Genomic DNA, 21,436 nt, shown 5'->3' with positions numbered 1-21,436 from the left:
TTTAAAAAATCACAGGTTTGTTTAAGAGGACATAGTCGAACAGTTTGGGCTTACTGTTATTTTAATACTAGTGGTAACTATTAGTAAATACAACAATCTGACCATCCTCATACTGCATTGAGGGGTGATGGGGTGATGGTACCAGATGATGTTTAGGTATGTGGTTATGTTAATTTATTTTTGTTCCTTTATATTCACATATTTTGCAAGTGCGTATGTTATTGAGTTTAAAACCATCCATATATTAAGCAATTATAGAAAATACAGAAACTGCATGAGACTTCTCTTGACTTGCTAGAAGTTCAGACTGTAGCAAGCTTAGCATTAGTAAATGGAATAGGTGTCATTTTAAGGATTCATTTAAAGTATTCATGAGGTATTTCTCCTAACATCGATGTATCGACAGTACCAATAAAATAAATAGCATAACAAGAATTACAGGTGTATAATAGTGTAGTTACCCACAATGGTTGAAGTGTTTGAAAAGAGTTGTATAAAAGAATAGTTGGTTGGTTCGTGGCATAAAGTCATGAAACGGTGAAATGAGGTCATAAAAAGAGTGTTTACAGGGGAAAGTGCTTTAACATTGAATTAGACAAACTAATAACATAAAACAAGGGAGTTTAGAGATTCTGTGTCCTTTCGTAATGATTTGTGCATATGGCAGGCTGCTGCAAAGGATCCTGGGTAAGCTTCAGCAGACCTCAGTGTAAGATATATTAATAATATTAATCATAATAATACTATTCAGAGGTTACTTGACTAGTAATCAGAATGTTGCTAGTTCAAGCCCTACCACTGCCAAGTTACCACTGCTGGGTCCCTGAACAGCAATGAATCCTCAATTGTATTATTAATACAATCCAATACACATGCCTAATGCTCAGCTGTCAACTGCAAAAACTGACATTCTGAGCATTCGAACAGTAAGAGGAACAAAAAGAAAGGAGTCACCGACTGTACACGTGTCAATCATTTAGCCTTTTTACATGTTGTTTTAGTTTACTGTAATCAAGGCCTGAAACTGGAGTCTATGGACCAGGCAAAAATATTTCAATTTTTAATGCGTTTTTATTTTTTCAGTTTCAATGTTTCAATGAGACTCAGGAGACTCCAGCATAAGCAGAAGCTCCAAGTTGTCGATCTCCAGGAGCAAACCCGTCCCTGCAAGGTTGGGGTGCATGTTCTGGATCACGGGAAACAGACCATCGATCACCCAACATCTGCTTCTGCTCCTGCGGAGGTTCCAGATCCAGCACGGAGGCAGTGAGAGGTTCCTGGCCCAGAGATTGGTCTGCAGCGGGCCTGATGGTACTCGGCATGTATTGGAAATGCTGTGGCTGAATGCTGTGCGTAGCCCAGCGGGTGCTGGGGTGGAGCTGTGCCAGTTGCCTGCTCGGGTAGCAGGTAGCCCAGTTCTGAGCCTGTGGAATGGCCATCATGAAGTAGCCGGAGGGCGGGGCGGGCTGGTAGGGGTTGAGCACTGGGTTGCGCACGGCACTCACGCTGGCCATGCGCTGCATGTACTGGTGGGTGAGGTGGGCCTGCCGCTCCTCCTTGCGCTGCGCCAGGGCCACGTACAGCGGCTTGGTGCCTACGATGCACCCGTTCATCTCCTTCATTGCCTCGGTGGCCTCCTCCGGCGAGGAGAAACACACAAAGCCGAACCCTTTGGAGCGGCCGCCCTCCGTCATCACCTTGGCACTCGTGATTGTCCCGAATAGAGAGAACTCTTTACGCAGACGCTCGTCGTCCAGACTGTCGTCTAGGTTTTTAACGTACAGGTTCACTCCCTGGTAGCGAGTCGTGCCGTCCTGCTTCATCTGCTCAAACTTGCGTTTGAGCTCTGTCTGCCTCTCGCCTTTCTTCTGGGCACGAGCCACATACAGCTGCTTCCCATTCAACTTCTTCCCGTTCATCTCATCCACAGCCCTTTTGGCATCCTCGTGCCTCTCGAAGCTCACAAAGCCAAAGCCCTTGGACTTGCCGCTCTCGTCTGTCATGACGCGACGGCTCAGCGTTGGGCCGAACTTGCTGAAGATCTCATTTAGCTTGTTGTCGTCCATGTCCTCCCAAGTATGAGATATTATTTCCATCAGGCTCAGGACCATCTCTTTAGGATAAGGTCAAGAGAAATCTCTTGGAATGTGGTGTTAACAGGTTCCAACTGGTGTGGGTGTTTTATATTACTTTGCATATATTGACAAATGTATGGTTTGGATGCAATGGACGTGAAGACAAACGCAAATATGTAAAGGAATGTGGGGTGAATACATAACCACTACTGAAAAATGTATGAAAATGTGGGTTCTCTGATTTTTAGACATTCTCCAGAGGGTGCCTCAATAATGCGTGTTAATGTTAACCTACAATAAAGTACGTGCACAGTTATGCTATTTAACCAATTCTGAAGTCTGCATTTTTATTTAATATTTGAATTGAACTTTAAAACTAGCCGACTGGGCACCTAGGAACCACATACTGTTGCTATGTGCAGAGATGTGGGCTTGCAGCCCATTGTTGGGCAGAGTCCATCGCACTGCTCCAATAGACCTGCTCTGACTGCTACTTTCCCACGTCGGCAGTCGAAGTCGTTTCTCCTTCACAATGCTTTTCACCTGGTTGGCCAGTTTCACCGTCTCAGTAGACAAGCTAAAAGAAACTGTTGGCAGCCTCTCGTTGCTCCTGTAATATGACCGTCGCCAGACCAGAGAGTGGAACTGGATGGCAGTGTGGCACTTGCAGCTGCAGTTTGTTTGCTTCAAGATTTAATACGTGTAAGTGACCTTTGCTTCTCGTCCTGTCTTTACTGGTTTGTTAATAAGGTCATTTGAAATTGTGTTGTACATAAAGGAATATTACAGAATTATTCTCTATTTTAAGCTACACTGTGGGGTTTTGTTTTTTTGATCTTTACATTTATATTAATGCAACCCAATACACTTATCTAATGATCAGCTATGACCTGTAAGAACTGACAATCTGAACATTCAAACTTTAAGAGGAATAAAAACAAAAAAATGATCAGCTGTTCATGTCAAAATCTGTAATATGTAATAGAAATAACTGTAATATGTTCAATATAACTGTAATATGTAACATATAACTGTAAATATGTCAATTGCAAGATGGGACTGTACATTCTGTACATACATATATAAATATCCATATATACATTGTACATATAAACATTATATATATATATATATATATATATATATATATATATATATATATATATATATATATATATATATATATATATTGTACATACACTATTAATATATTTTTGTATATATATAGAATATATTTCTCTATGCACCCCTGTTTTTCTTTTTCCTCAGATTGGACAGAGCACTCAACCATTTCACTGTGAGTTATACTGTGTATGACTATGTATGCGACAAATAAACCAAACTTGAAATGATTTTACCTTTTTCTGTCGTTTTCATTTTAAGCTTAGAATAACCAAGGCCTGGACTTTGTAAGGTGGTTTTGAATCCAGGTCAGCTAGGTGAGGACACCAATAGCTTACTGGGTAAGCAGCCACACTCTAACAATGGTGGGCTCGTGTGCAGAACAGTTAGAGCTTGGATCAAGCAAAACAAGAGGAAAAAACGAAACACCTCGGTGAGCGTGGAAAAGGGGAGAACAAAGAACGCCACGGAAAGAAATGGCAACCCCGATGCACTGGGGAAAACTCGAACTAAAAGCTCCCAAACAAAACCAGAAAACGGGGAGAAACTTGAATGGCTAAGGGAAGCCTCAGGAGAGAGACAGACTCGAGAGGGGAAAACTGGAGAAGGGAGGGGACGTGTAAAAACACTGACACCCTCGCAGAACAGAAAAGAGGCATAGCACAAGGGCTCACAGACCTCAATACCCAGAGTTACCGGCTAGGAGCTTGGCTCAAAACTTTATCAAAAACCCAGCACTGAATGATTGGGTCACTGGGCTTATATAAGGTCTAGCCCAGCTGTTGGGTGTTGATCCTGATCAGTGGCGTGGTTGACTCGACGCCTCCCTCTGGTCGAGGGGGCCTCGGCCTGGTGCCAACCCTTACAGGCTTGATGTCTACAGACATGGCAAAAATATTTCAATGTTCAATGCATTTCAGTTTCAATGTTTATTTTTTTCAGTTAAAATGTTAATTTTTTTTACTGCTTATTCTTCCATTAGACAGCCAGAAGCGCAGCACTGGTTAAAGTTTTTGAGCGGCTTCCTGCGCGCACTGGTCCTGGAGCACAGCGACTGCCTCATCCACCTTAGGGTGCAGAGACTCAGGAGACTCCAGCATATGCAGTAGCTCCGAGTTGTCCAGTTCCAGGAACAGACCCGTGATCTTCCCTGCAAGGGTGGGCTGCATGTTCTGGATCAGGGGAAACAGACGCTCACCCAGTATCTGCTTCTGCTCCTGTGGAGGTGCAGCAGCCAGCATGGAGGCACTGAGAGGTTCCTGACCCTGCACATGGACCGCAGCCAGCTGCACGGGCACCTGGAGCTCTGCCCCCAGGTGCTGCTGTGGGTTGAGAAACATAAATGTTTTATAATTGATTTGACTGATAAATGGTAAGTTCGACATTTATATCTAAGGGCTGTGTGCCCAGGTGTTGCTGTGGGCTGTGAACGCCTGAGGTGGTTTTGTACTGTGGTACTGCTCTCACCAGCGACGCCTTGTTGGCAGCTTCCGCGCTGGCCATCCCTGTCCCCGGAGCCTCAGATGCCATGGTCTGATAGGCCATCGTGCGTGGGACCTGGCAGGCGGTGGTTGGTCGGATGGCGCTGAAGGCCTGCGGGCAGGATGCGGCTGGACCGATGGCACTCGGCATATCCTGGACTTGCTGTGGGTGGACGCACTGCATGGCCCAGCAAGGGCTGGGGAGGAGTTGTGCCAGCTGGCTGCTTGCGCAGTAGGCAGGCCAGTTCTGAGCTTGTGGAATGGCTTCCATGTTGTAGCCGGAGGGCGGGGCAGGCTGGTAGGGGTTGAGCACGAGGTTGGGCAAGGCACTCACGCTGGCCGTGCGCTTCATGTACTTGTTGGAGAGGTGGGCCTGCCGCTCCTCCTTGCGCTGCGCCAGAGCCACGTACAGCGGCTTGGTGCCTACAACGCGCCCATTCATCTCCGTCATGGCCGTGGCGGCCTCCTCCGGTGAGGAGAAACACACGAAGCCGAACCCTTTGGAGCGGCCGCCCTCCATCATCACCTTGGCACTTGTGATGGTCCCGAACGGAGAGAACTCCTTACGTAGACGCGCGTCGTCCAGACCGTCGTCTAGGTTCTTGACGTACAGGTTGTCTCCCTGGTAGCGAGTCATACCGTCCTGCTTCATCTGCTCAAACTTTCGTTTCAGCCCTGTCTGCCTCTCGCCTTTCTTCTGGGCATAACCCACATACACCTTCTTCCCATTCAGCTCCTTCCCATTTATCTCATCCACAGCCCTCTGGGCATCCTCGTGCCTCTCGTAGTTCACAAAGCCAAAGCCCTTGGACTTGCCGCTCTCGTCGGTCATGACGCGAGTGCTCAGCGTTTGGCCAAACTTGCTGAAGATCTCCTTCAGCTTGTCGTCGTCCATGTCCTCTCCAAAGTTCTTGACGTACACATTGGTGAACTTTTTGGCCCTGGCCCCCATCTCAGCCTCTCGCTCCTTGCGAGACTTGAAGTGGCCAATGAACACTTTGCGGTCATTGAGCAACATGCCATTAAGTCTCTCAATTGCTCTCTCCGCAGCCTCACGGGTCTCAAAGTGCACAAAGCCGTAGCCCTTAGAGCCATTCTCGTCACACACCACCTTGCTGGAAAGGATGTTCCCAAAGGCAGAGAATGTGTCGTAAAGAGCTTCGCTGTCAATAGACTTGTCAAGGTTCTTGATGAAGATGTTGCCAACTCCACTCTTCCTCAGAGAGGGGTCTCTCTGGGACCACATAATTCGCACAGGTCTGCCTTTGATGATGTTAAAGTTCATAGTGTCCAAAGCACGCTCAGCATCTGCCTGCTGCTGAAAGTTCACGTATGCGTATCCAAGTGAGCGGAGGGTCATCGCGTCCCTGCAAATCCGTACGGAGACTATTGCGCCAGCAGGACTGAATTTCTCGTATAGCATGGCCTCGGTAACGTCTGGATGAAGGTCACCCACGTACAACGAAGTCATCGGCGAACTTGGAGCACTTGGATTCATTTTCGTGAGGATCGTCGGTCAACCTTTCTGGAAATCGTAGTCGAAAGTAGTAAATGAATAAAATAAAATCGTAAATGATTTAACCAAATGATCTAACTGCACGAATTATAAAACAGTTTGAAACAGCAATTCAACAGAGCCAGGCAAGTGTCGACCGACCAAAGCGATCAAAGCAACACTTTAGCTTTAGATTCAAATACATGACAACTTGGTTGTTACGTAAGAGTGCTTTTACGTAAATGTTTATTTTTAAATATTATACAAACGCTATTTATTTATTTATGAATTATTCAATTATTTTAACTTATAACGTTAATAGCGTGAATGAGAGGCTTTAACAACGCCTTATATTTCAAAATATTACCTAGTCACAGCATTTTCCAAAAATCGTCCATATGCTGCTCACACTGAATCATTTACCGCATGGCTCAGAATAAATACTTTTAGTTTGATAAACGCAGCAACATTCATTTTCTTTAGCCTAATGCTCGGCAAAAAACATCGCATTAAAGTTAATTAATGGGATGAAATCAGTTTGCCTTGGAGCAGGCCTATGTTCTTTGAGGTTAAAAATAATCGCCTGGATTGTAAACCTTAGTAGAGTTCCACAACGAGGTGCGATTTGTAAAAGGACGTCTTTTTCTCTCCGAGTTAGAAATCTGGAGAAATAAATATATCAATTGATTTCCGCCCATCGGAGGACCTTTAGAACTTTATTATTTATTCATTATTTATTTCTAACTTCTCACTGTGTCCAACTATATCGGGTGTATAAAACGTATGAACAGACATAAATAACGTGGGGGAAACGGGAATAGGGGAGAGAGGAAAAATAAGACGAACAGAGACGAAACAGACAAACGGGAAATGCAGATAGAGTATTTTAAGTATTAGCCACCTGCACCATTACGGGAATGTGTGTGTGTGTGTGTGTGTGTGTGTGTGTGTGTGTGTGTGTGTGTGTGTGTGTGTGTGTGTGTGTGTGTGTGTGTGTGTTCGTGTGTGACTGCTTGTGTGCGTCTGCCTGTGTGTGTGTGTGTGAGAGAGAGAGAGAGGCTATGTGCGAGTGCACTGTATATGTACACGTACTAGATTGGGATATTTATCATTTATGGATTAGCTCTGTAAACTTTTTATCAAAGGAGTCCAGTCTAGGTTATTGGTTCTTATTGATTCATTCTGAGATTTTTTTCCCATTGATATGTAGTCTATCAATAGATTTTTCCATTCGGTGACACTAATATTATTTTTTGTTTTCCAATTCATGAGTATGTTTGTATTTGCAATTAATAATGTTATATATATATATTATCCTGTTTTTTTTCTATTGACACATTGGTTGATGACATGTCTCCTAGGAGACATAAAGATGGTGTTGGATGGATAGGGTTATTTAAATCATGGGACATGTGTGTGATGACCTATTTCCAAAATTACTTGATAGGTGTGCTCTGCCACACGATGTGAATGTAATCGTCAGCTGTGTTTGGAGTAAAGTATGTACAGATTGCTGAGCTTGTGAAACCAATTTTAAACATCCAATGTGTAGTATAATGTAATCTATGTATTATTTTGTACTGAATGCATTGTAGGTTAGTGTTGCTGTCATGTGGTAATTATTATTATACATTTTAATCCAGACTGTGGCGTCGGGGGTTAGTAATAAATCTTCCTCCCATTGTCTCGATTGGAGAGTAATTATGCGATTTGATTTCATTATTATTTTGTATATCTTATGTGATAGTTTTTTTGTATTAGGAATGTTTATAATACTGATATGGATGCACGTGAGTTTAATGTCTCTGAACTGATAGTTGCTCTTACCTGCTTTCTATATCTTATGTTTGGGCTACTTGTGGAAGTGACATGAAAGCAGTGTTATGTTTATGTTAGTGTGGAGTTTGATATCTTGTGGAATTTCCACCAAGCTGTTAGTATCATGGCCACCCACAAATTGTTGATCATGAATGTTCTTTAATTGATTTGACTGATAAATGGTAAGTCTGACTTTTAGATCTTTGCATAATGTTTGCTCTATGTCTATCCATATTCTGTCTGATATACTAGGTTTTATCCATTTTATTCCATATTGTAGTTGATTTGCAATAATCAACTACAGTTCTGTAATGTTGTGAGTTTGATTCTATGTGATTTATTTTTCCAGTAGAATCAAGTTATGATGTTGTCCAAAGATTTTAGACAGGTTGGTGGCACTGGAATAATTGAAAACAAACAATTTCGTTTAGGTAATATTCTCATTTTAATTATTGCAGTTTGTCCGAAGAGCATAAGGGGCAAATTTGTCCATCAATGAAGTTTGTCGCTTATTGTTTTAATAATTGGATGACTATTTATTTTGAATAACAGACAACTGGGAAGAGAATTTAGTACCCAGATATGTAATATGATTGGTATTCAGGGGGATGGGGAATGTTTTTAATTGCATCATAAAGATATGCTGCTAATATATAGTATAATACACAAATATACTACTCGAGATACAATTTGACCAGTTATGTGTGATGTTCTGTGATGATCATATAGAACACCACAGACAACTGTGGCACATCACTGTCAAACCTCCTGATTGCAACCCGGGGCATCGTGAACTGTACAACATGACCCTCAGACAATGATCTCTGAGTGAAAGCGATAAACATAATCATCTTCATATCATCACTTTCTCTACAAGTTCAGTGGAAGAGATGTCAGTGAAAGGGAGTTTTAATACCCTTTCCATTTTTAACTTTAATAAAAACACAGACGGAAAAATTCCAGAAAGTGATACAGAGAAAGGAAACTAGACTTTAAAATGGTGCTGCCCTCTTGATTTACAAGTGTAGATTATTGAAATTATTACAAATGTCTGACGCCAAAAGGGATTGTGTCAGTGTTTCACTACTCAATATTTGGTAGACAGTATAAACAAGCAGACTATGGTTAAAAAGATCACAGAAATAAAGCAAACACCAATATAATCTTGAACCACCTAGTCCACAGGAAACATTAGATTACTGGAACAAAATCAGACAACTAGCAGAACAACTTTTTACCAATGATGCAGGTGCACTTTTGGTGGATTTATTTATCTGTATTTCAATCCACTAAAGTTTTTCACTTGATCTAACATTACATTTAAGACCGACGCCCTGTTACGTCTCACAGAAGAGTCCATTGATCAAGCTGCTACTTACCCATCCTGGTCCTGGAGTACCTTTGCTCTGTACACTTTAGTGATGTCTTTGCTACCAACAAACCTATTTTAATCCATCAGATAGTAACCAAACGCTTCAAGGACACTTGCATAACCATTTTTATTTTTTCATAATACTTGTCCAGGTTTCCACTATTATGTTCAAACCATACATTATTCAATATATGCTAATTGATATTTAATAGTTACACCAACAAGTTCTTGGTACTATTATGTTCAACCTGAACTACTTCTATTTTTTTAAAAGACGATCCTATTCTATATCACCGGATGCCCATATTGTTTCTTTTGGTGATCTCCATATTGTTTCTTCCAGTGCTTGGCCGGGATGTCCCATCCTTGAACCAAGGCTCTCCCTTCAACGGAATCCCCTAGAGGCTTTTTCAAAGAGGCCTCCTGAAGATTTATGCTGAAGCCTACACTGGTCTTTCCTGCATGAAACCAGTTTATTCGGGACCATCCATACTTTTCTGCTTACAATATCATTTTATTACCTCAGCATTTTCATTACTAATTTAAAAATCAATCACTTTATACTTCTAAAGCTTTCACAGACACATTTAGACTTTTCAGCACTCTCAATGTCCAATGCTAAATGCTACAAACCACTCATACCCAAACAGAAGAAATAGCCCAAATATAGCCACACATATTCCTCCAACCTCTACATACTTCTAAGCTATATATAACGTTTAAAGCCATTAAAAGCAAAGTTATGAACATTTAAAATACACCTTGATAACACAGTTTATAGCTCTTCAAGAATGTTTAGTTGTCATGGCAACTATTCCTTTCTCGACTCTGTTTTGTTTTGGGGTTTTTTTGGCATACCTTTCTTTTTCAGTCATGAATTCCCTTTTTTGTTAAAATCTCCTCACCTTTTCTACAGCGCTTTCTCTCTCTCTAATTTCACAGGTAATTGTCTCTTTCCTCCAAGGGTCTGCATCTCACCTGGACCTTTTCCTCTTTGCTACTTCAGCTCCTGTCGTAGCTGAACATCAATAGTTTAATAGTTATTAGGAAATATTACTTAAAACAAAACAACAAGAAAACAGCAAAGAAGGTATATGCAAGTATATGTTCACTGTATTGTGCAACTGTCATGTCAGCAGGTGGACAATTTTAGCTAAAGTTAGCATTTCAAACATATATTTTGATATTCTAAAATAATGTTTATTAACTCAATATTTCATCACAATGGGGTGGACATTTTTAGCTTTAACTCATCTGAGTATGGGGACAAAGTGAGAAATTCAAATGAACTGACATACTATAGGAGCATGCAGTTTATGCCTTTAGGCGAATGAAGATAGACCTTTTTTAAAGTTGTGAGGTCACTGATGTCAAAGGTCGCATTTTTACCAAGATGGTTATCCAAAGATGAGAGAGTGGACAGCAATTCTTGGACATGTTTAAATAACTTGATTTTTAATTTTATTTATTTATTTATTTTTAATCAAAATTGCAAAATGAATAATCAAAATACCTAAAATATTAATGAACGTATTTACAACCTTACGGTAATATTTAAAAGTTTAAAAGGTTAAAACATGTTTAAAAGGTTAAAACATCCAAAATACCCATTTCCTCATCAAAGACAATGTAATAAGGTTAACATTCCTATATATTCGTAAAATGTGTTCATTCAGAGTAAAACTTTAATCAGTTAATTAAAAACATTAATTGTTTCACAATCTTTGTATCAGCACATTTAAACGAGTATGTTGTACTGACCCTTAGGTAACAGAACGAAGTGTGAAGTCCACTTATAAAATAAATTACGCATTCGTCATTAGATCAGAGTAGGTGAGGGACAGAGAGCCATGTGTGAAAACGAACAATCATCTCACAAAACACTACTTATGACTAACAAGTAAACACTTGCAAAATAAAAGTAGCCGTTTATGTTAAATATAAGATTTCACAAAACTATTAATTAAAAAAATATTAATTAAAAAATATTAATTACAAAAATATGAATTAAAAAACGTAAATCGATATTTTTGCGATTGATCTCCCTCCCAAGTTACACCGTTTACTTGTCTTAGAACTGAAACACGAGTATCACTGTTACGTTTTAATGAAACCGTTATTTTGAAAATTACAAAACTGCATGTCAATGTTAACCGTGTGGGGTCATACGTGAGTGTATGTTACAGCTGAATTATTAGGTTACCTAACTAAGCTACAGATATTTTTATATTTATTGGCTGCTTGTACAGATTTGTTAGCTCGCTGATAATATACTTTTGTATATAAAATTGTTCTGCGCAAACCACAGCACCATTGCTAAGTTAGCACTTAGCCTTAGCTAACGTTACTTTTAAAGTTAAATTGAGTTTCTTGTCTTGTTCATGGCTTTGTAGCCGAATCTCCCGTTTAGACATGATGTCTGCCCGCAGGCTTAGACTTCTAGTGTTTTCTGTTCAAAAGTGTTTATCTCGACTCGCCGACAAATGCAGAGGTTATTGCTCAGTGTCTCCATCTAGCACTCCTACTAATGAGACTGATGAGACGAGAGTGAGCACATTTAAGACCAAGCTGTCGTCATTAAGAGTTCTTCAGGCAAAAGTTCAACTGAGACGCAACAGGAACATGAGGAATCGTATCTTCCTGAAGAAAGTGGTCTGGCGCAGCTACGGAAAGGTATGTAACTGCATTTGTTGCCATGATAGTTCAGGCTTTAGGATTTTAATTCCCATGTGTCAGTATGCCGGTAGTCGTTGCCAATTTTATTTTGGTGTTTACATCTTGCAGTGTATTTGGAAACATACGGCTGTCAGATGAACGTCAACGACACTGAAATTGCGTGGTCCATTCTTCAGAAGGGTGGATATGTTCGGACCCACGAACTATCAGAGGTAAGTGTCAATGCCTTGACCTTTGACCCTTGATAAACACAGCGCTTCCTTTATTTGAAAGCTTTCATTCTCATCTTTCCTAATTTTTTTTTTTTTTATACAGGCAGATGTGGTGCTTCTTGTCACATGCTCCATAAGGTAGGAAAAGCCTATTTCTGTTTGTATTTTACACAGTGAATCTATACGTTGCCAATCTTGTGCAACTTGACAGCAGTCCTTGACTTCAGTGACATTTTTTGCTTGGATGTAATGCTATTTTCTGTTGGAAAAAATAAAAATCATTGTGACAGGGAAAAGGCAGAGCAGACCATCTGGAACAGACTCAAACATCCAGCAGTTCTGAAAAAGAAGTGTCTAAAGAGCAGCACTCCATTAAAGATAGGAGTCCTGGGTAACTTCTCACTTCACCATAGTTCTTCATTCACGTTCAAATGTATCTCTCAGTCTGAAATGTTCGTATGTGCGCATGTATGTTTGTGTGTGGGTTCACGTGCCCGTATACGCATATGTGTGCTTGCTCTCTTGTAGGTTGCTTGGCAGAGAGACTGAAGACTGAGTTGCTGGAGAAGGAGAGGGTGGTGGATGTTGTAGCAGGGCCAGATGCCTACAGAGATCTTCTCCGACTCCTTGCACTGGCCCATGGGGGTCAGAGGACCAGCAATGTCCTGCTCTCCCTGGAAGAGGCATATGCTGATGTCATGCCCATTCACCATTCAGGACACAGTGCCTTTGTGTGAGTGCCATAATAATATCTGGCTGATTTATAAGGGAGGAGTTCCTACTAAACACTAACTCTTAAATTAACTTTGCACTGTGTGATTTTGTAAAGATGGTAAAGAGTAAAATAACAGTCTCACATGTACAGTTCAATTTTTAAGTTAACATGTATAGACAGTTTTTGGTGTTTTCATATTCAACTCTAATACACTGAATTTAATCTGAACAGCAACTGTTAGATTAAAATACAGAAAAGTCAGCTATAATTTAAAGGCATTTGCTACCATATTGGATGAAACATGGGACTTGCATCTACAATAAAGCCAAAAACAGCAAATGCTCATAGTTCAGTTGTTTATTATTATCATTTTACTGAACACTTGTCAATCTGCATTTTTTGGTTAAATATTTATACATGACTGACCCTCCTACACTTATGAAGGGATATAAAACTTCAAACACCGTGGTGGCTCATCTTCAGCTCCTTCATGCTTTTAGATGTAGCACTTCAAACAATGGTTTGATATCAGGGGGTCGATACTTTTAAAGTCCTTTCACGCTGTTGACAGTACAGACCTTGTGTACTGCAAGCCTTGTTGGTGGCACCTTGTCTTACAGTGGGATTATCCAGTATATTTTGTCCCTCTTTGACTGCTGTAGGTCTATCACGCGGGGCTGTGACAACATGTGCAGCTACTGCATTGTGCCGTTTACCTGGGGGAAGGATAGGAGCAGACCTGTGTCCTCCATACTTGAAGAAGTGCGCATGCTGTCTGACCAGGTTTCTTCCCTTCAGCGACTATGTGTGCAGTCTGGCTTTACTAGTTTCTGTGTGTGAAACTTGGCCAGATGTGAACACTAAGTATATGAAATGATCATGGCCATAGGGGGTGAAGGAAGTGACCCTGCTGGGTCAAAACGTGAACAGCTACAGAGACGTGTCTGGGGACGGGGCCAGCAACTCGGAGCTTGGTTCGCACCTCAGCCGTGGTTTCAGCACCGTGTTCCCGTGATGAGCAAGGAGGCCTACGATTCTCTGACCTGCTACACCACGTCTCCCTCGTAAACCCTGACAAGGATTCGCTTCACCTGGCCACATCCTAAAGACTTTCCTGATGAGGTAGAAACCCCAGAGTCATGGATGTGAGCATGTGGTTTTTGGTTGGGATACCCATGACTAGTGTGGGGAAGGTACTTTTAAAATGTATTTCATTGCAGGTGACAAAATACAGAACACAGAATACATGCTGTTAAATGTAATTTAAATGTAATTAAAGTGAGTTATATTTGAAATAGTCTTGGACAATGTTGACGTATTCCAAAGTTTTTAAAGTATGTTCCTCGTTTGAGTAATGTAATGGAATATGTTACCAATTACATTTAGGGGCATGTACATGTACACTGCCTACAGTGGCAGATTAAACCCTGTGGAGGCCCCTAGGCAGTCATAATCTTGGGGCCTCCCTTGCAAATTATCTCCTAATATGTTTGTTTTTTTTTATTCCTTGTTGCATGGCCCCTAAAAGGTGTGGGGCCTACAGGTCACTGCCTGCTCTGGTAATCTATTGGTAATCCGGCCCTGACTGTTTATGGCTTGTGTGGTGTAGTGGATGTTCAAAGAGTTTAAGTATTTAGTTGAACGGTTTCTTATAGTCTGAATTCATGTGCAGATATTGCTCATAGGCCATTTTAAGCAGCAGATTGGATAATAATTTAGGATTCGCAAATTTGGATGTGAGCAGTAGAAGAGATCATTAATAGATTATCAGATTGAAAAAGCCTTATGCTTATCAGATATGTGAAATAAGGTTTGACTGCCATAGTCAATTTGTGCTGTTTTCGTTTGACCTGTGCTGGGGTGGGTGAGTATGTTTCCTGAAAGTGTTATAGCTAATCCAAGAGCGGAGGAACATCTGTAAGCAGATCCACTTGCCAGCTCAGAGCGGCAGCAGCAGAGTCTTACAGACCATGAGGCGTGGGTGAGAAACGCTCCTAGAACGACAGCACTCACCACAAGCACAGTAGAGATTAGCCTGCTTATCTCAAATCTCTTGATGTCTCATGTGTTAAAACTTAGTTCTCACTTTAAGTCATCATGCTCTGGGATGTTTTCATAGGTATACTAGGGAAGCCTACCTTGAGCTTGTGGAAAACATTCGAAAGATAATACCAGGTGTCCTATCATTACCAAACATTCAGTATGTAATTATAAAATTATTGTAGCTATAATAGGTCTTGTGTGAATAAATATCTATGTATAATTTCTTTTTACAGGGGTCAGTCTGAGCAGTGACTTCATCACAGGCTTCTGTGGGGAAACAGAGGAGGACCACCAGCAGTCGGTCTCTTTGATCAGGGAAGTGGGCTATAATGTAGCCTTCCTGTTTGCCTACAGCATGAGGAAGGTGAGATCCTATTTTGTCATTGTGTTTAACACTGTTTTTTGATAGACATTCTCCCTGGTTCATGTGATGGTTCTATCAAGAAATTCACCATTGTCTATTATCATTTGGAGAATTGAAAGGGTCTTGTGGCTGCCAGTTGGGCTTTACCTTCTGACATGAAGATGTGTGTACCACACCCACAGAAAACTCAGGCATACCACCGTCTCGGGGACGATATCCCAGCTGAGGTGAAGAAGCTGTCGCCTGGAGGAGCTTATCTTTACATTCCGAGAAGATGCGGCTAAGGTCAACACCAGTTTCATCGACAGCAAACAGCTTGTCCTAGTGGAGGGAGTGAGTACTGCAGTGGGTTGAAGCCATGCTGTGTTACAACTGTGTTTGGAGCACTTCTGCTGTTAATAATTTGGGATTGCTGCATCTGTGTGTCTTGGTCATCATGTTTTGCATATCGATTTAACTAGATTTCTGCAAGAAAATAAATAGTTGCAGTAAATTCTCCTCCCTTATCTTATTTAGACCTGCTGGATCAACATCATGAGGTCTGTCTGACAACGATGATGAACAATGGCATTGTCTATCAGCTCAGCCCTAGCACCTTTTGGCATTTCATTTTGGTTTTGGCTTTGTTCTTTTCTGGAGGGCAAATAGAGTTTATGTGTTTATGTATTTAGGGCATTGTTTGGTCTATTTTAGTCTATTTGAGTTGTATGGTCACTTTCCCGTTTGTGGTGTTAGTTTGCGATTGCCGCATGGGTTTCTGTGGCCCTTTCATTTGAAACCCTTCCCTGGTTAGGCATAGCATTGTGTCTGTTTTGGATGCTTTGAGCTTTTTGTTATTTTTGAAGTGTTGAGAGCAGTTCACATCTTTGGTACCGGGAAATCCCAATGACTGGTTTCCCTGTGCTTGTGGTCTTTAGTGTATTACCTGCCATCAATAACTGTTTGAAGATTGGGGTCTTAGTTAATTTTGATTCTTGTTAGTGTCCTTCTTTTGAGGACATGCCTGGCGAATGCACAGAAAACTACCACAAGGTGTTTGCCACTTGTGTGTTAATATGCGCTACCAGTCATGCTGAGATTGGATCTACCGATATACACACTGATAACAGAATTTTATGACCATCTACATAACAGTGGGAATAACCACCCTTGGTTTGGATAACACTAGTGAGACGTTGTGGCATGGTATCTGGAGGCAATGTAAGAGCAGGAGAGAATTTCTGTCTGCTACAGTGCTTAGTCAAGCCTTTTATATTGTACAAATGTTATCTGCTGTTTTTGCTTGACTGAGTCTGTTTTCTGCAGGAAAGTAAGAAGTCATCTCAAGATCTTTGTGGTCGGAATGATGGGAATGTGAAGGTTATTTTTCCAAGAAAGGATTTGCTTTCTTATCCCACGGATACCAACCCTGTCACTGTTAAAGCTGGAGACTATGTACTGGTGAAGGTGAGCTCTTACTTCAGTTTGCTACTCCTACATGTATATCTGTCTGTGTTGAGACTAAAACAGGAGCATGTTTTTACACACACACACACAGATATATATGAGCTGTATGTGTGGAATATTTATTCTGGTAAGCCTGGTCTGTGATATGTAATATACATGGCTGTGAAATATACTGTACAGTTATGGCTACATTTCCATGATTATTGGTGACTACTCTCTCCTTTAGAGATTACCTCAGCCAGCTCTCAGAGTCTGCAAGGCCACGCCTTCAGCCACGCCTCCCTGAGTGATGGACACCCCAGACGCCTATTGATGCACAGGCAGCTGCATATTAGCCTGTAGGTTCCACCTTCTTAGTATCAGGACTGGGTGGGAGTGTGTGTCACAGACCTATAGGTCTTCCCAGCTCCAGCTCTTGGAAGCCAGTATGCTCAGTGAGGAGTGTTCACTGCCTCAGTCACCCTGTCTCCTCATTATCAAGCTCCTTATGAGGTGATTCAGGCATGGTGAGGCAGAAAACCCCTGAAAATATGCAGGGAAGTTTCCTCAGAACTTGAGCTCAGTGTTCCTGAAGTGCAGTTTGAAATGAAATAAGGCTTTTCATTTTTTCATTCATTCATTTATTCAGAATCATGTCTGACTCATGTATGACTCAGTGTTAAAGGAAAGTTTTAACACAGATTTTGTCTGGGTACACACTTTGCAAACTTCAAACTGCATGATTAGCAGACAGTATTGTAGCTATTCAAGTTTATGATCAATAATGTAAGGTAAGTGTGTGTTAACTCTGGGTGGGTCAGGGTGTATTCTCCCCTAAACATACTTCTGACATAATGATTTGTTTAAACACTACAATTCTCTATATCCTAATAATTACTGCCACATTTTAATAACCTGCAATACACTGTAAATACAGCATTTGTAAGCTTTAAATTTACAAACATGAACAATCATACTATATCAAATACATGATACTCATACCTGTGACATAGTGTTTTGAACAGACATTTGCTGCCACACCTGCTATTTTAGCAGGCTAAATAATCTGCCTTCTGAAATGCTAATATGCTTAATTTCATGCAAGTGCTAGTGTTCCTATTTGCTTGCTGATGTGCATGGAAGCGCCATATTATTATTATTATTATTATTATTACTATTATTATTATTATTATTATTATTGAGTCACACTGCTATCAAGTTAGCTGGTTGCTCTTAGCTAGTAGTGTGAACAGGACAGGGGACTTGGGGAAGACCCAAAGGGTGAGGTTTGTGTGTGTACATTCACAAGTACTGGTGCACAGCCACTGACATACATAAACACTGCTATCTGGATCTGGAATTTTTAACATTAATGTACAGACTATTCTTTCTCCTTAAAAAATTCATTATGGTAATAATTATGGCAGTGTATGTTCCCCTGCAAACAAATGCTAGGCTGCAGGCTGCACAATGCTGCAATCAACCAGCTGATGGCAAATCCAGACAGTGTTGTTATTGTGGCAAGAGACTTATTGTAAATGCATTGCCATTAATTGAGAGTCATTTTAAAAGATATTTACTCTCCCACTGCGCATACTCCCGTTTTCATAAATTGGCAAATATACATGTTGCTGCTTGTCACACAAACTTTTGTTGTACACAAGTAATAATGAGAAAAGGACTCATCATATGTTTTATGATATAGCTAAAGCTATGCATTTATCGAGAGGATTTAACACATTACAGAACACATCTAATTAATCCTTTCCATGATTGACCCAAGGGCAGATAGCAATTATTTAAGTATTACTATGTTTTCATTTAATAATAAAAATGACCATATGAACCTTTTTGCTTTATATTTGTTTATATTCAGCTGCCTTTATAATGACAATTATTTATGACAATGACAATTTACAATACATTATCAGTGAGTGGTATAATTAAAGTAAAATCATTGTTAAATAAGTCTCATTCTTGTCTCATATTCAAACACTACAAAATCTTGGTCTTTGCTTGAATGATTTTTTAATGGTCCTGACTACAACACTATCCTTTGATAAGCTTGGAAGTTGTACACTACTGTGAGAGGAAGTTACATTCAGCTAGGAAAGAACCAACAATCAAATAATATACACAGATTAAGATGGTCATTAAAGATCCCAAACTAAGATTAATGCACTAATTAATAAACTACAACTTGTTTGCAGGAGTTCATCAGTGTTTTATCATTGGCATAGGTAAAGGGGTTTTCAGGCACAAGTTAAAAAAGGCACAAGTTGTCAAAGCATAAGAATAATGACCATAATGATCATAAGAAAGCCTTTCTGAGCCAAAGATCTGAATTAACAGGGAATAACAGGAGCACTTGCAAAACTGTGCCTAAGTGTATCCAGAAAGCACTGTTGGGCTTTTGTAGGAAAAAAAGGTTACACAAAGGTTACACTGATAAAACAGTTTAATCTGAACGAAGAATCAAGACCCAGGAGCTGTAAAAGAATAAGTTAATCTCTGCATTGCTCTCTATATAGGGGGAGTTTTACAACATTGGAGTGCACAAGAAACCCGCTTTTGCCCCGACACCATTTTCACTGCCACCTGATGAAAGCAACATGCTGTATATGGGCATCTCTGCCTTCACTGCCAACTCAGCAGGCTTTGTGTAGAAAAATGCAGGAGCACTCACACTCAGAATCACAGATGACATGGTGAGTTTAAACCACTCCTTGCCATCACTGAGGGAAAGGTGTGCATGTGGTTACCTTACAAGACCAGGCTGTTTAGTTAGAAGACTGATAAAGAAGACTGATAACTTTATACTGTTCTCCCAGTGCACATTAATAATCCCTTAATAGTGTAATAAATGAATGGACAAATAAATGATCAACAGTCCCTGAAAATGAAACAAACGTTTATCCTTCCAGATTCCCAGAGCCTCTCCATATCGTCTGAACACCAAGACATTTGAAGCCTTAATTCCGCAGGTATAAGAGATCACTTTCTGTATTCATCACACAAGCATGCAGAAACTGCTGATTTTATATTCTCACATAGGTTTCCTAACACAGTAGACTTTGAATCTTAAAGGAATAATAAGGTTTAAAGAGTAACAAATAATATGATCTCATTAGCAACACAACCATATTTAGATGAAGAATTTCCGAAAAGAACAACATTTCACATGATGATGCTTGGATGAAATGTGTTGAAAACACTGAGTTCTTTTGCTTTTGGTGCTAAAGGCACTTGCAAGTACACCTTACACAGATTGATGGTGGTAGTATAGTTGGCATTCAGTTAAATCAATTAAACTTTGGACAGGGGTAGATTTGTCCTTCATACTGTTACTCAGCACAGGTAATAGCCATTTTGGGACTTTGTATCACTTTTGGGAGGCTGCCGTGTTCTCCTTAAAGTACCCAGGTTGAAGAGTGCTGGGCCCAGGAGTATTATCACCTGCTCCTGCATTTCTGCCGATGAAATAGTGAGACGGATCCACATCCTGCCTGCTTATTGGGGACGTACTGTTCTAGCAGCTCTTCCTCATCTGTCCATGCTCATACCATGGGTTGCTGTACTGTTTCCATGCTTATGTGGTACTCTTTCCGCAGGATGCTATGGAACTTTTGGTGCTCCCTGCTCCTCTCTGGCATTTGTAGCTTGACCTTCCTGGTGATTTTTTTGCAGTCCACGTCACTTTGCCAGGAGCTTCCTTTTGCTGATTAGCAGAAGCAGGAATACCTCCTGTCCTGCCAGGCTTTTGCAGTCATATTAGGCACATTGACTGCTCCGCTCTTACCTGCTTTCTATATCTTATGTTTGGGCTACTTGTGGAAGTGACATGAAAGCAGTGTTATGTTTATGTTAGTGTGGAGTTTGATATCTTGTGGAATTTCCACCACGCTGTTAGTATCATGGCCACCCACAAATTGTTGATCATGAATGTTCTTTAATTGATTTGACTGATAAATGGTAAGTCTGACTTTTAGATCATATAGAACACCACAGACAACTGTTTGGCACATCACTGTTAAACCTCCTGATTGCAACCCGGGGCATCGTGAACTGTACAACATGACCCTCAGACAATGATCTCTGAGTGAATGTGATAAACATAATCATCTTCATATCATCACTTTCTCTACAAGTTCAGTGGAAGAGACGTCAGTGAAAGGGAGTTTTAATACCCTATCCATTTTTAACTTTAATAAAAACACAGACGGAAAAATTCCAGAAAGTGAGACAGAGAAAGGAAACTAGACTTTAAAATGGTGCTGCCCTCTTGACTTACAACTGTAGATTATTGAAATTATTACAAATGTCTGACTTCCAAAAGGGATTGTGTCAGTGTTTCACTACTCAGTATTGCATTTGTTAGACAGTATAAACAAGCAGACTATGGTTAAAAAAAACAGAAATAAAGCAAACACCAATATAATCTTGAACCACCTAGTGCCAGGAAACATTAGATTACTGGAACAAAATCAGACAACTAGCAGAACAACTTTTTAACCAATGATGCAGATGCACTTTTAGTGGATTTATTTATCTGTATTTCAATCCACTAAAGTTTTTCATTTGATCTAACATTACATTTAAGACCGACGTCCTGTTACGTCTCACAGAAGATTCCACTGA

This window comes from Electrophorus electricus, unplaced genomic scaffold (genome assembly GCF_041902795.1).
Source record: "Electrophorus electricus isolate QZ-2024a unplaced genomic scaffold, ASM4190279v1 Scaffold33, whole genome shotgun sequence".
In the NCBI taxonomy this organism is placed as follows: domain Eukaryota; kingdom Metazoa; phylum Chordata; class Actinopteri; order Gymnotiformes; family Gymnotidae; genus Electrophorus; species Electrophorus electricus.
Note: the sequence above shows the minus strand (reverse complement) of the source record.